Source organism: Arachis hypogaea, chromosome 4, assembly GCF_003086295.3.
Source record: "Arachis hypogaea cultivar Tifrunner chromosome 4, arahy.Tifrunner.gnm2.J5K5, whole genome shotgun sequence".
In the NCBI taxonomy this organism is placed as follows: domain Eukaryota; kingdom Viridiplantae; phylum Streptophyta; class Magnoliopsida; order Fabales; family Fabaceae; genus Arachis; species Arachis hypogaea.
In genome coordinates, this window is record NC_092039.1 from 20,927,994 (window position 1) to 20,939,324 (window position 11,331).

The following is an 11,331-nucleotide window of genomic DNA, read 5'->3' on the forward strand; positions in this document are numbered from 1 at the left end:
GTTCATTGGTTAACTATTGATTCGACCAATTTTTTATCAGATGGTGTTTGGAGTCAACTGAACCGTTCTAGCGATCGATTTCTGGTTAACCCGGTTGAACTGGCCGGTCCGATTTAGTTTTAAAAAGAATGGTCCAAACATATTTCATACAAAAAAAAGAATTTAGTCTTTTTTTTGTCATAATATTTTTCAACCTAACAAGTTAAAATTAAGATTATTCTATTGAAAATTAGAGCTTCATTTAAGAATTTATTATTGTCGAATGAATTGTTACACTCACAAATTAAAATTTAAAATCCAAATATTTATTTAAGTGAACTAATAAACTAACCATTAGTTCAGTTCAAATTAGTTAAAATATAATCCTTTTTAAATGACCGACAAAAAAATAAAAACCTTTTAAGATGCACTCGTCCGATAATTCCATCCAAAAATATATTAATAATTGCATTTGTTACTTATTTATGAAAAAAATAAGACGACAAAAAACAACATACGAAAGTAATAGTCGCTTTCAATATTACTCAATCTGATCAATGCATTTATCTTCATCAAGTACCATACGTGGTTTAATTTGATAAAAGTTTCAAGCTAGTGATTAAGTTTTTGAGTTAGATGTCTAGAGTCTTGACTTTAAATTGTGAGAAACTGAGAATAAACAGATTTGTATAAAACTCAGTAGTAATTTCTACATTTTCTATAGGCTTTTATATGATTACATCGAATTATTATTAAGAATTTAATTTTAATATACTGATAGTGTAAAGCGTTTTATGCAGTCGTGCAATTATATCTGTTATTTTGGATGACTATTTACGCTATCAGTGTGAAAAATGGTTATTTTTATTGATATGACTAGTATCACATAATTAAATACACGTGTAAAACTACTTTACACTGATAGTATATCAAAATTAAATTCTATTATTAATTGGGTTAATATTTGACAAACCAACCACTTTGCAAAAGGGAAAAGAAAGGAGTTTGGAATGCTTCTTATAGTAATACGAAAATTACAATTTTATTCTATTTTCACTTAGATATATTTTTGTTCTATATACATATATGATATATGAACTGCATGTGTGGGGGTGTGTTCTTCTTTTTTTGGTCTTGGCATGCGTTTCAAACTTTCAATTGAGTCAATAATGTTACGTTAAGCATTGAATTAAGCAATATATATCCAATAATTCTGAGGTAGGACTTTTTGTCCTTTGAAGGAAATTAAGCACTGAATTTACCGATAATAATTCCGAGACAGATTAGGCTGTGTATAGGCCGGTCGTCGGAGAATTAAACCACCAAAAGGAAATAATGAAAGATACCTTTTTTAATTTTTCTATATACACATGTATCCAGGTTTCTTCCTTCCCCATTTAACTAGGATGTCCATAATATACTCTCAATTGTTTTGAAAAATGGAAATATAAATATAAAATAATAATAATAGTTGTTTTTGTAGAGATTAACCGGTATATAGCTCGTCTTCCGATAAATACTTGTAAGTTCTTCGTCAGGATGAAGTATACGTCGGCAATGAGAGAACAAAGGGGTGGGTACCTGCAAAAGGCACTCTAACACTCAGCTCAATAAATGAGTAATACGCTTTGCAGAATGTAATGTGTCAAATAAACGCTTTACCTCCCTTTCATATTTTAGGATGAAGCATCGGCAGTTATACTCAATAATTCACATTAATGGAGAGTAATAACATATCAGGATGTTACAATATTTCTTTTGGTGCTCGTTATTGATAACTGATCTATAACGTATACTGCCGAATTATAACATTAAAGACGAGTTATAACGGCCATATCACAACACCCAAATTTAGTCTGGCTATATTTTGATAAAGCAGGTTGAGCTTTCTTAATTATAACTCGACGGTCTGAGTTATAGGTATGGAGCCCCCAGATCAACTTACTTTATTAAAATAAGGAATAAAATAATTTGAATTTTAAACGTGATTTGAAATTAACATGTATTGGAAAGTATAGTAGTCTTGTCATTGATTATGCCTTTGGTTTTTCCAATGCAATTTTGAAGAGTTGATTTAATAGATGCAACTGTTAGGGTTTTTCATGAAACTGAATAGTTTCATTAAATGTGGCATGTGAATTTTATTTGGAATCCTGAAAGGATTCGTAAAGGCAACATTGCTTGGTGAATATTGCGTTAGTTCACCTTTGTTTGGTGATTTGCTTGTAGATTGAGTATGATTGTGCATGTGTAAACGATGCGATTTTGAATTGAATAGTTATTGCGAATGGATAAGTGTTTGTGCTCGTTTGATATTTGATTGAATTTGTCGACTGTTGATAGTCATAGTTCAAAAGATAGTTGATACATATCTGACAATGATTGATGCAAATCGAATAATGATTAATATAGATCTGAATAGATGGTGGACGAAATTGTGATCCATATTCTTTGTACTTGTATGAAATTTAATAAATGGCTCTATTTGAAGTCACAAATTCGTTCAACTAACCAGCAAGTGTACTGGGTCGTCCAAGTAATAAACCTTACGTGAGTAAGGGTCGATCCCACAGAAATTGTTGGTATGAAGCAAGCTATGGTCACCTTGTAAATCTCAGTTAAGTGGATTCATAGGGTCAAATGTAACTGGATTAGATATTTAAAAGATAAATAAAATAAAAAGGGATAGAAATACTTATGTAAATCAATAGTGGGAATTTCAGATAGGCGTGTGGAGATGCTAGAATCCTTTCGAATCTCTACTTTCTTATTGCTCTCATCCAATCCTTCTTACTCCTTTCCATGGCAAGCTGTACGTAGGGCATCACCATCATCAATGGCTACTTTTAATCCTCTCGGGAAAATGGTCCTATGCGCTGTCACTGCACGGCTAATCGTCTGGAGGCATCACCCTTGTTGATAGCTACATCCCATCCTCTCAGTGAAAATGGTCCAAATGCTCTGTCACAGCACGGCTAATCATCTGTCGGTTCTCAATCAGGTTGGAGTAGAATCCATTGATTCTTTTGCGTTTGTCATCACGCCCAGCCATCATGAGTTTGAAGCTCGTCACAGTCATTCAATACCGGAATCTTACTCAGAATACCACAGACAAGGTTAGACTTTCCGGATTCCCGGGATCCTACTCGGAATACCACAGACAAGGTTAGACTTTCCGGATCCCCATGAATGCCGCCATCTATCTAGCTTATACCACGAAGATTCTGTTGGGGAATCTAAGAGATATGCGCCCGGCCTAAAGTAGAACGGAAGTGGTTGTCAGTCACACGCGTTCATAGGTGAGAATGATGATGAGTGTCACGGATCATCACATTCATCAAGTTGAAGTGCAGCGTATATCTTGGAATAAGAATAAAAGCGAATCGAATATAAAGTAATGGTAATTGTATTGAAACTTGAGGTACAGCAGAGCTCTACACCCTTAATCTATGGTGTGCAGAAACTCCACCGTTGAAAATACATAAGTGAAAGGTTCAGGCATGGCCGAATGGCCAGTCCCCGTGAAGGTGATCAAAAGACCGAATGGTCAAAAGACGACTAATACACTAGTAAAAAGTCTTATTTATACTAAACTAGCTACTAGGGTTTACATGAGTAAGTAATTGATGCATAAATCCACTTCCGGGGCCCACGTGGTGTATGTTTGGGCTGAGCTTAATCTATCCACGAGCTGAGGCTTCTCTTGGAGTTGAACGCCAAGTTATAACGTGTTTTGGGCATTCAACTCCGGGTTGTGACGTGTTTCTGGCGTTTAACTCCAGACAGCAGCATGTACTTGGTGTTCAACGCCAAGTTACGTCGTCAATTTCCGAATAAAGTATGAACTATTATATATTGCTGGAAAGCTCTGGATGTCTACTTTCCAACACCGTTGAGAGCGCGCCATTTGGAGTTATGTAGCTCTAGAAAATTTATTTCGAGTGCAGGGAGATCAGATTCCAACAGCATCAGCAGTCCTTTTGTCAGCCTTTTTCAGAGTTTTGCTTAAGTCCCTCAATTTCAGCCAGAAATTACCTGAAATTACAAAAAAATACACAAACTCATAGTAAAGTCCAGAAATGTGAATTTAACATAAAAACTAATGAAAACATCCCTGAAAGTAGCTTGAACTTACTAAAAACTACCTAAAAACAATGCCAAAAAGCATATAAATTATCCGCTCATCACAACACCAAACTTAAATTGTTGCTTGTCCCCAAGCAAATGAAAATCAAATAGGATAAAAAGAAGAGAATATACTATAAATTCTAGAATATCAATGAATATTAATTATAATTAGATGAGCGGGACTTGTAGCTTTTTGCTTCTGAACAGTTTTGGCATCTCACTTTTTCCCTTGAAGTTTAGAATGATTGGCTTCTCTAGGAACTTAGAATTTCTGATAGTGTTATTGATTCTCCTAGTTAAGTATGTTGATTCTTGAACACAGCTACTTATGAGTCTTGGCCGTGGCCCTAAGCACTTTGTTTTCCAGTATTACCACCGGATACATAAATGCGACAGACACATGACTGGGTGAACCTTTTCAGATTGTGACTCAGCTTTGCTAGAGTCCCCAGTTAGAGGTGTCCAGAGCTCTTAAGCACACTCTTTTTGCTTTGGATCACGACTTTAACCACTCAGTCTCAAGCTTTTCACTTGGACCTTCATGACACAAGCACATGGTTAGGGACAGCTTGATTTAGCCGCTTAGGCCTGGATTTTATTTCCTTGGGCCCTCCTATCCATTGATACTCAAAGCCTTGGATCCTTTTTACCCTTGCCTTTTGGTTTTAAGGGCTATTGGCTTTTTCTGCTTGCTTTTTCTTTTTCTTTCTATTTTTTTTCGCAAGCCTTTGCTTTTTCACTGCTTTTTCTTGCTTCAAGAATCAATTTTATGATTTTTCAGATCATCAATAACATTTCTCTTTGTTCATCATTCTTTCAAGAGCCAACAATTTTAACATTCATAAACAACAAGATCAAAATTATGCATTGTTCAAGCATTCATTCAGAAAACAAAAAGTATTGTCACCACATCAATATAATTAAATTAAATTCAAGGATAAATTTGAAATTCATGTACTTCTTGTTCTTTTGAATTAAAACATTTTTCATTTAAGAGAGGTGGAGGATTAATGGAATTATTCATAACTTTAAGACATAGTTACTAACTACTAATGATCATGAAGTAGAGACACAAAACATAGATAAACATACAACATAAAAACCGAAAAGCAGAAAGAAATAAGAACAAGGAATGAATCCACCTTAGTGGCATCTTCTTCTTGAAGGACCAACAATGTCCTTAAGCTCTTCTATGTCCCTTCCTTGCCTTTGTTGCTCCTCCCTCATTGCTCTTTGATCTTCTCTTATTTCATGGAGAATGATGGAGTGCTCATGATGTTCCACCCTTAATTGTTCCACATTGTGGCTCAAATCTTCTAAGGATGTGTTGAGATATTCCCAATAGTTGTTGGGAGGAAAGTGCATCCCTTGAGGCATCTCAGGGATTTCTTGATGATGAGCTTCCTCATGCTTCTCTTGAGCTTGAAAGGGACCTCAGGGATCACCTTCTTCTTTGCCACAACATCATAGAAGTGGTCTTGATGGCTTTTGGAGATGAATCTTTCCATCTCCCATGACTCGGAGGTGGAAGCTTTTGTCTTCCCTTTTCCTTTTCTAGAGGATTCTCCGGCCTTAGGTGCCATTGATGGTAATGGAAAACAAAAAAGATTATGCTTTGACCACACCAAACTTAAAATATTGCTCGTCCTCGAGCAATAGAAGAAAGAAGAGAAGAAGAAGAAGAAAGGAATAAGGAGGAGAAGGGGAAGTGTATTCGGCCAAGGGGGAGAAGATTTGGTTGTGTTGTGTGAAAATGAAGTAGAATGGAAGGGTATATATAGGGAGAGGGGAGGGTGTAGGTTCGGCCATTTAGGGTGGGAATGGGTGGGAAAGTGTTTTTGAATTTTGAAGGTGGGTGGGGTTTATGGGGAAGAGTGGATGGATGTGAGTAGTGAAGGGGGTGATTGGGAAGAGGGATTGAGGTGATTGGTGAAGGGTTTTGGGAAGTGTGACATGGGGAAGAGTAAAATAGGATTAGGAGGTAAGGTGGGAATATGTTAGGTGGGGATCCTGTGGGTATGGACCCTGAGGTGATCCTGTGGGGTCCACAGATCCTGAGGTGTCAAGGAATTCCATCCCTGCACCAAATAGGCATGTAAAATGCCATTGCACACCATTCTGGCGCATCACTGGGCGTTCAACGCCCACATGTAACATGTTTCTGGCATTGAACACCAGTTTCATGCTTGTTGCTGGCGTTCAGCGCCAGTTTTTCCTCTAGGCACATTCCTGGCGTTCAAATGCCAAAATGTTGCTTGTTTCTGGCGTTCAACGCCAGATTCATGCTCTGTTCTGGCGTTGAACGCCAGCCAGATGCTCCTTACTAGCGTTGAACGCCAGTCTGTGCTTCCTCTAGGGTGTGATTTTTCTTCTGCTGTTTTTGATTCTATTTTTAATTTTTATGATTTTTTTTCGTGACTCCTCATGATCATGTACCTAATAAAACATAAAATAACAATAAAATAAAAATTAGATAAATAAAATTGGGTTGCCTCCCAACAAGCGCTTCTTTAATGTCAATAGCTTGACAGTGGCTCTCATGGAGCCACAAAGGTGATCAGGTCAATGTTGTATAGTCCCAACACCAAACTTAGAGTTTGGATATGGGGTCTTAACACCAAACTTAGAGGTTGTTGTGGCCTCCCAACACCAAACTTAGAGTTTGACTGTGGGAGCTCTTCTTGACTCTGAACTGAGAGAAGCTCTTCATGCTTACTCTCTTTTGTCACAGAGGGATGGCAATGTGCCTTAAACACAAGGTAGTCCCCATTCAATTGAAGGACTAATTCACCTCTGTTGACATCTATCACAGCTCCTGCTGTGGCTAGGAAAGGTCTTTCAAGGATGATGCATTCATCCTCTTCCTTCCTAGTGTCTAAGATTATGAAATCAGCAGGGATGTAAAGGCCTTCAACCTTTACTAACACGTCCTCTACTATTCCATAAGCTTGTCTCAATGACTTGTCTGCTAATTGTAATGAGAACAAGGCAGGTTGTACCTCAATGATCCCCAGCTTCTCCATTACAGAGAGTGGCATAAGATTTATCCCTGACCCCAGATCACATAGAGCTTTTTCAAAGGTCATGGTGCCTATGGTACAAGGTATTAAGAACTTGCCAGGATCTTGTTTCTTTTGAGGTAGAGTTTGCTAAATCCAGGTATCCAGTTCACTAATGAGCAAGGGAGGTTCACTTTCCCAAGTCTCATTACCAAACAACTTGGCATTCAGCTTCATGATAGCTCCTAAATATTGAGCAACTTGCTCTCCAGTCACATCTTCATCCTCTTCAGAGGAAGAATAGTCTTCAGAGCTCATGAATGGCAGAAGGAGATTTAATGGAATCTCTATGGTCTCTATATAAGCCTCAGATTCCTTTGGATCCTTAATAGGAAACTCCTTCTTGCTTGAGAGACGTCCCAGGAGGTCCTCCTCACTAGGATTTTTGTCCTCCTCCTTCTTTGTGCATTCGGCCATATTGAGCACATCAATGGCCTTGCACTCTCCTTTTGGATTCTCTTCTGTATTGCTTGGGAGAACACTGAGAGGAGTTTCACTGACTTTCTTACTCAGCTGGCCCACTTGTGCCTCCAGATTTCTGATGGAGGATCTTGTTTCACTCATGAAATTGAAAGTGGCCTTTGACAGATCAGAGACTAGATTGGTTAAATTAGAAGTGTTTTGTTCAGAATTATCTGTCTGTTGCTGAGAAGATGATGGAAAAGGCTTGCTATTGCTCAGCCTATTACGTCCACCATCGTTAAAGCCTTGTTAAGGCTTTTGTTGATCCTTCCATGAGAAATTTGGATGATTTCTCCATGATGAATTATAGGTGTTTCCATAAGGTTCACCCATGTAGTTAACCTCTGCCACGGCAAGGTTCTCAGGATCATAGGCTTCTTCAGAAGCTGCCTCTTTAGTACTGTTGGATGCATGTTGCCATCCATTCAGATTTTGAGAGATCATGTTGACCTGTTGAGTCAACACTTTGTTCTGAGCCAATATGGCATTCAGAGCATCAATTTCAAGAACTCCTTTCTTTTGAGGTATCCCATTATTCATGGAATTCCTCTCAGAAGTGTACATGAATTTGTTGTTTGCAACCATGTCAATGAGTTCTTGAGCCTCCTCAGGCGTTTTCTTTAGGTGAATGGATCCACCTGCAGAATGGTCCAATGACATTTTCGAAAATTCAGATAGACCATAATAGAATATATCTAATATGGTCCATTCTGAAAACATGTCAGATGGACATCTTTTGGTCAGCTGCTTGTATCTTTCCCAAGCTTCATAGAGGGATTCACCATCTTTTTGTTTGAAGGTTTGAACATCTACTCTCAGCTTGCTCAACTTTTGAGGAGGAAAGAATTTATCCAAGAAGGCAGTGACCAGCTTATCCCAGGAGTCCAGGCTATCCTTGGGTTGTGAATCCAACCATATTCTAGCTATGTCTCTTACAGCAAAAAGGAAAAGCATGAGTCTGTAGACTTCAGGATCAACTCCATTCGTCTTTACAGTCTCACAGATCTGCAAGAACTCAGTTAAAAATTGATAAGGATCTTCAGATGGAAGTCCATAAAACTTGCAGTTTTGTTGCATTAAGGCAACTAGCTGAGGTTTCAGCTCAAAGTTGTTGGCTCCAATGGCAGGAATGGAGATGCTTCTTCCATCAAACTTGGACGTTGGCTTTGTGAAGTCACCAAGCATTCTCCTTGCATTATTATTATTTTCGGCTGCCATCTCCTTTTCTTGTTCGAAAATTTTTGAAAGGTTACCTTTAGATTGTTGTAACTTAGCTTCTCTTAATTTTCTCTTCAGAGTTCTTTCAGGTTCTGGATCAATTTCAACAAGAGTGCCTTTATCATTGTTCCTGCTCATATGAAAGAGAAGAAAACAAGAAAAGAAAGAGGAATCCTCTATGTCACAGTATAGAGATTCCTTTATGTTAGTAGAAAAAGAAAGGGGAGAAGAATGAAGAAGAGTGGGTTCGGATATTTAGGTGGAGAGAGGTGAAGAGAAGTGTTAGTAATTAAATAATTAAATAGAATAAGATGAGGGAGAGGGAAATTCGAAAATAATTTGAAAAAGGGGTTAGTAATTTTCGAAAATTAAAGATAAGATATAATTAAAATTAAAATTTAAAACAATTAAAAAGAATTTTTGAAAAAGAGATGAGATATTTTCGAAAATTAGAGAGGGATAGGTAGTTAGTTGGTTTTGAAAAAGATAAGAAACAAACAAAAAGTCAAAGAGTTAGTTGAAAAAGAAATTAAAATCAAATTTTAAAAAGATAAGAAGATAAGAAGTTAGATAAGATATTTTGAAATCAAATTTTGAAAAAGATAAAACTTTTTTGAAAAAGATAAGATAAAAGATGAAAAGATTTAATTTAAAAAATTAAATTTACTTACTTCACTAACAAGAAACTACAAGATAAGATTCTAGAACTTAAAGATTGAACCTTTCTTAACAAGAAAGTAACAAACTTCAAATTTTTGAATCAATCACTTTAATTGTTAGTGAATTTTCGAAAATATGATATAAAGATAAGAAAAAGATTTTGAAAAATATTTTAAAAAAATTTCGAAAATTAATAAGAAAAAAGGAAAAGATTTAATTTTTGAAAAAGTTTTGAAAAGATAAGATTTTTAAAATTGAAAATTTGACTTGACTTGTAAGAAACAACTAATTTTTAAAATTTTTTGACTAAGTCAACTCAAATTTTCAAAAATTAGGAGATAAAAAGGAAAAGATATTTTTTTATTTTTGAATTTTTTTTATGATGAGAGAGAAAAACACAAACATGACCCAAAACATGAAAATTTTGGATCAAAACACAAGATGCATGCAAGAACACTATGAATGTCAAGATGAACACCAAGAACACTTTGAAGATCATGATGAACATCAAGAACATATTTTTGAAAAATTTTTGATGCAAATAAAACATGCACGACACCAAACTTAAAAATTTTTAATGCATGGACTCTAACAAACAAAAAATGCATATGAAAAACAACAAACAACACAAAATAAGAAAACATCAAGATCAAATAAGAAGACTTGTCAAGAACAACTTGAAGATCATGAAGAACACCATGAATGCATGAATTTTCGAAAAATGCAAGAAAAAATTTTTAAAGCATGCAATTGACACCAAACTTAAAAATTTACTCAAGACTCAAACAAGAAACACAAAATATTTTTTGTTTTTATGATTTTCTAATTTTTTTTTTGGATTTTTATTAATTTTTTTCGAAAATATTTTTGGAAAAACGAAAAAGAAAAATTTTGAAAAAGTTTTTGAAAAGAAAATTACCTAATCTGAGCAACAAGATGAACCGTCAGTTGTCCATACTCGAACAATCCCCGGCAACGGCACCAAAAACTTGGCGGACGAAATTGTGATCCATATTCTTTGTACTTGTATGAAATTTAATAATTGGCTCTATTTGAAGTCACAAATTCTTTCAACTAACCAGCAAGTGTACTGGGTCGTCCAAGTAATAAACCTTACGTGAGTAAGGGTCGATCCCACAGAGATTGTTGGTATGAAGCAAGCTATGGTCACCTTGTAAATCTCAGTTAAGTGGATTCATAGGGTCAAATGTAACTGGATTAGATATTTAAAAGATAAATAAAATAAAAAGGGATAGAAATACTTATGTAAATCAATAGTGGGAATTTCAGATAGGCGTGTGGAGATGCTAGAATCCTTTCGAATCTCTACTTTCTTATTGCTCTCATCCAATCCTTCTTACTCCTTTCCATGGCAAGCTGTATGTAGGGCATCACCATCATCAATTGCTACTTTTAATCCTCTCGGGAAAATGGTCCTATGCGCTGTCACTGCACGGCTAATCGTCTGGAGGCATCACCCTTGTTGATAGCTACATCCCATCCTCTCAGTGAAAATGGTCCAAATTCTCTGTCACAGCACGGCTAATCATCTGTCAGTTCTCAATCAGGTTGGAGTAGAATCCATTGATTCTTTTGCGTTTGTCATCACGCCCAGCCTTCATGAGTTTGAAGCTCGTCACAGTCATTCAATACCGGAATCTTACTCGGAATACCACAGACAAGGTTAGACTTTCCGGATTCCCGGGATCCTACTCGGAATACCACAGACAAGGTTAGACTTTCCGGATCCCCATGAATGCCGCCATCTATCTAGCTTATACCACGAAGATTCTGTTGGGGAATCTAAGAGATATGCGCCCGGCCT

At 36.4% G+C, this 11,331-nt stretch overlaps 1 non-coding gene across 1 annotated transcript; it reads left to right on the top strand.

Annotated features, from left to right (window-relative positions):
- The first annotated feature begins 8,346 nt into the window (after nucleotides 1–8,346).
- Nucleotides 8,347–8,450, top strand: LOC112798900 (small nucleolar RNA R71). Its single transcript, XR_003200496.1, has one exon. It is a non-coding gene; the product is annotated as a small nucleolar RNA R71 (small nucleolar RNA).
- Nucleotides 8,451–11,331: the final 2,881 nt, after the last annotated feature.